Source organism: Salvia miltiorrhiza, chromosome 7 (assembly GCF_028751815.1).
Source record: "Salvia miltiorrhiza cultivar Shanhuang (shh) chromosome 7, IMPLAD_Smil_shh, whole genome shotgun sequence".
Classification (NCBI taxonomy): Eukaryota; Viridiplantae; Streptophyta; class Magnoliopsida; order Lamiales; family Lamiaceae; genus Salvia; species Salvia miltiorrhiza.
The window spans coordinates 43,613,836-43,619,185 of NC_080393.1; positions in this window are offsets into that span (position 1 = coordinate 43,613,836).

The following is a 5,350-nucleotide window of genomic DNA, read 5'->3' on the forward strand; positions in this document are numbered from 1 at the left end:
TCCCCTCCCATGTTACCCTCTCTCTCTCTATTCCTCCATCCCCCTTCCCCCTCTCCCTATCGGCTCTCTCTCTCTTCCCCCGGAAAACATCGATCCTCTTCCCCCTGCGCAGACCCCTCCCTCTCCTCCACCCCGACGCCGCCGCATCTTTCTCCAACCAGCGAATCCTCCCCTTCCTTCACCCCTCCGAAGCCGCTGGTGTTGGCTCAAATTGGCTGCCACTCTCTCTCTCATCTCTCACTCCGTTGCGGCCTCCCTTTCCTCCACCAGATCCGCCCAGATTCTTGGGTCTCCCCGCTCAAAATGATGAGGATTTATAGGGGCGCGAAAATCATGGAAAAAGAGGCGGAGGTTGATGAAGGAGGATGAAGGTTTGAAGGGGCACGAGGCGGCGGAAATCGTGGGAGAAGAGGGATGGCGGCGGAGGTCGATGAAGGAGGGTGAGGGTTTGCTGCCCCGTGAAGGAGAAACTGGGTGGAGAGAGAGAGAGAGAGAGGGTGACGTGGGAGGGGAGGGTGGGTGTGATTTAGCATTTCTGATGCCACATTGGCATTCCGGCTGCCAACTCAAATTTAATTTGGCCGGAAAATTTCTCCGGACGGACATTGCAACAAATTGAAAGCTCGTTAATTTTTTTGCAACAATTAAAAAGATTGTCAAAAAATCAAATTTTGATTAAAGTGGGGTATTTTCATGCAATTTGCCCTTTCTAAAATTACTACTACTATATTTTATTAATTTTTTTACTAAGGAAATTGCAATTTCTTGAAACAATTATATGGTGAATAAAAATTTGTTTTGGCAAATTTAGAAGAAGAAATTGCAACCATGATCTTTTATATTTAAAACATTTTGGAACTTTTCTTTTTCGGATTTGAAACTTTAGTCTTACGAGTATATTCGTTTTGGCTTACACAAATTATCCTATGCGACCGGTCGCATAGAGTGCGACGGGTTTGCCCGACCCATTTAGAGACCCGACCCGATCCGATTACTTAAAATATAAAAGCTTTTTTTGCATTTTTTCCTCATTTTCTTTCTTCCCTCTAAGGTTTCCGCCGCTCCCTCTTCTCTCTCCTCTCCTTCCTATCACTGACAAGAGCACCGATCGTCAAGGCGGCTCTATCCTTCTTTATCTCCGGCGATTTCAACAGAGAACAGAAAGGCGACCCCTCATTCTCCTTTCTTCTCCGATGATTTCGCCGTTTCTTCCAAATCCTAGATCCCCAAATTTGCCACCCCTCTCCTCGATTTTCGAAGATCTTCACAGTGACCGGGGCGGATCTGATCCTGTCGAAGCTGGTGGAGTTCGGGGCGGGGCTGATTTGTCGTTGTGGCTGGGAACGAGATCTACTGGGAATGGCGGGGCTGATTCAAGTTCATGAGGTATTGTTTTTTCATTATTTTTGGTTTATTGTTGTCGATGCCTTTTTATTTACAGAATTTTGTTGGGATTAAGACACAACACAAGTGATTCAATTTAATTATAGCTTTTGCTGTGAATCTTGTTTATAAATAGCTAGGAGATTCCTTTTGAGGTTCTATGGATTATGATCCATACTTTTATTTTGATTTACGGATCTTGAATTGTGGACTAGCAACCAAGAATCCATGGATCGAGAAAAGTTGATATCTGCCACTCTTTCCTTTGAAAATGTAACACTTACAGTTAATGAAAATGGAAACATTTGCAAATGCATGTCATGTAGTAATTCGATGTCTATTTCGAATATTAAGATTTGTTTTTATCTTCAAGTGTTATAAATTGCAAAAGTAATTCTTATCTTCAATAAAAGTAAACATTACTTTTAGAAAAAGTAATATTGTTTGATAATTAAATACGTATATTAAATCTCTTCATATACTAATCGAAAATAATTATTTAATTACGAATCTAAACTCAATCAATTAAGTGTTTTGATTTTTAAGCAAAATACCTATATTAACATAAGCAAAATATCTATATTAACGTAAGTATACTTTTGTGGCAAGAAAAGTAAATGTCAGGCCTCTTACAAAAGTAAATATTCTCATTTGAGTTTAGTAATCAAGTTTTAGGGTTTAGTATTTAGTATTCTAGGTCTAGGGTTTATTGAAATCCAATAAGAATTCAAGATTTAGTGTTTAGGGTTTAGTTTTCAAGGCTTAGGGTTTAGAAAAATATATAGTACTTTATATTGAATGAAGTTAAATATTTATATTACCATAAGTATACAGTTTTGAGAATTTATACTTTTAGTTATTTAACCAAATAATTATTATTGTAAGAAAAAGTAATTATTGACATGTATAAAAGTAATGATATTTTTTCAAATTTTATTTTATTAAATTAAATTAAAATTTTTGGAAAATTATGCACATTTTAATTAATTAATAATATGAAAAGTAATACTTATGTTCAATGAAAGTAAACGTTACATCTAGAAAATGTAATACTACTTACAATGTATGAAAATAGTCTTTATCTGATATTCTAAACTCAATCAATCTGTTTAGTGTTTATTGTTTAATGTATAGGGTTTAGAATTTAGTGTTTAGGGTTTAGAAAATATAATACTTTATATTAAATGAACTAAATCATTATATTAATATAAATATATATTTGTGCCAAATGTATATCTTATACTGATTAAAAGTAAATATTGTATATGAAATGTAGAATTATTACTTTCAAAATTAAACATAAAATTTCTTAGTATTTTGTACTTCTTAATTAATAATATGAAAAGTAATACTTATTTTCATGAAAGTAAACATTACGTCTACAAAATGTAATACTTAAAATGTATACAATTTTTGTGTCACTATATATTCTAAATTCAATCAATCGAGTATTTAGGGTTTAATGTTTAATGTTTAGGGTTTAGAATTTAGTATTTAGGGTTTAAAAAATATAATACTTTATATTAAATGAAATTAAATCATTATATTAATATGAATATACATTTGTGCCATAAAATGTATATCTTATACTAATTAAAAGTGAATATTGTATTATGAAATGTAAAATTATTGTTTTTTAAATTAAACTTAAAATTTCTTAGTATTTTGTACTTCTTAATTAACAATATGAAAAGTAATACTTATTGTCAATGAAATTATGTAAGTCCTTATAATAATATGAATATATATGTGTGCTAACAAATGTATATATTATACTGTTTGAAAGTAAATATTTGTATTATGAAAAATACTCCTGTTAAATACAAAAAAAAAAAATAATAACATTGTAAAGAAAAACAGAATTTATTTTTTAAAGAAAAATGCAAAATAAACAAATACAAAACAAAGTAAATACAAAATGAAACAACAAAAGTTTTTTGTAGCTGCTGGGGGTCGAACCCGCGCCCTTAGAAATATGGGCGAAAGCTTAACCAATTGCGCCAAGTAACAATTATGTTCTTATATGTTAAATTTGGATATAAGTAAACACGATCCGGGTTGACCCGTCGCATTGCTATGCGACCGTCACACCCAAGACCGACTGTTTGGCTTAAAGGTATTTTTATTTTCAAATATTTTCTTAAAATTTATGAATTTAGTGAATTTGAAAGAAATATTGAAAGAGAAACTCAAAAACGAGAAATGACAATAGGAAATCACGTAGGGTATTTTGTAAGATATAATTGAATGCAATTTTTTTCGACTATTTCAGATGGAAGTCAAGTTAAACTTGAGAACTAGGAAAATTCTAATGTGCAATTACTGCAATGAAGTAACTCTATTGAGATTGTGACATGTGGCAAGTATTATTTAATAAAATTAATGTAGAAAAAAAGAAAAGAGCACCTAACCATGATTTGCCTCGACGCACGAGGTAAAGTTTGTCAAAATTTGATACTTTTTGCTAAAAAAGTTCACCAGAAGAAGAAATTACGGTTGTGTACTTCTAACGTTGAAAATATTACCTCAAAGGTAACATTATTCAATGGAGAAGATGACGCTGAATCCGAATATATTTTCAAATTTAAAAATGACTGCATATAGATGTTTTTCGATGATTTTTTAAGGTTTCTCTCGATGTTCACGTCGTATTTTGAAAATTAAAAAAATACTCCCTCCGTCCACGAAATGAGTACTCATTTGTGGACGGCACGAGTTTTAAGAAATGTATGGAGTGTAGTGTGAATAGTTTAAGGGTCCCACTTTTTGAGTGTATTAATTAAAGAGATGTGTGGGGTACACTTGCCAAAAAGGGAAATGGGTACTCATTTCGTGGATGGACGAAAAAAGGAAATATGGGTACTCATTTCATGGACGGAGGGAGTATATATTATTTTGGAGATTGCCTTGCATTTTAAATTCATATTTAAAGTTGAATTCTTTCACACCCCAATTCTTGAAAGAATATTTATAATCGAGGTATGACTAAATCATAGAAATAAAACAAGGGAAAAATCTTTGTTGAATCCGAATAATGGGATAAAAAGTCGGACAACGCCCCTTGAATAAGGAATCAAAAGGTCGGTTTCATAGCTAATCAATCAAGTGTTACTAATCAATCAACAACATAGCTAAACCTTAGGATCACAAGTTTGGTTTCATGCTTCTGATAACAACATTAAATAACATAGGGCTAGAAGTTGGAGTCTAAACTCGATAAGAAAAATCATTCGGAATCTATCATAAGAGTCTTAAGTCCAGGTAACGAAAGACAGATAAAAGTTAGTGCTAGAAGACAAAATAAGGAGTTGAACTCTAGCCTCAACTCTGCCCCATTAGCACCAGCCAATCAACCTGAAAATATTTGAAAATATTTGGGCTATGTCCTAATGTACTTAGTGGGCATGCAAGTTTTAAAATATTTCTGTTGGGAGCTTAATGAAATATACTAGCCCTAGTTTTGATGATACCAAAATCCTTAAGTTTCATTTGTAATAGACTAGAATCTTTTGAACTCAACTGTTAGAGTTTGCTTTCTAGTTTTTCTAGTGTTCTGAAGACTGAAGACCGGAGGATTAAAGACTGAAGAACTCAACTGATGTTGCAAATTAAAGGTAGAAGTAAAATACTGATTTTTTACTTAACTGGATAATCTGGCTGATTCATCAAATGCTGGCTACGTGGAATTAGCGAACTGATACTAAAGTCAAGTATCAGTTGACATTTTTCTTCGGACTGAACCTCCATTGTTAAAAGGAAGCTGCGCACTTTCAAGTACAGCCGCATTAAATGCAGAGATTTTGAGGATCATCCTTTTCTCTGCAGAGCCTTCATTTTTGGTGATTACTTTCAGAGGAACTCTACCTAATGCATCTGAGAAGACCTTTCTCACCAAATCAAGGAACCTCGAAGATTGAAGCCTCAACCAACTAAGATCTCTTGGAGTCAGAACACTAGTCTGAACTCC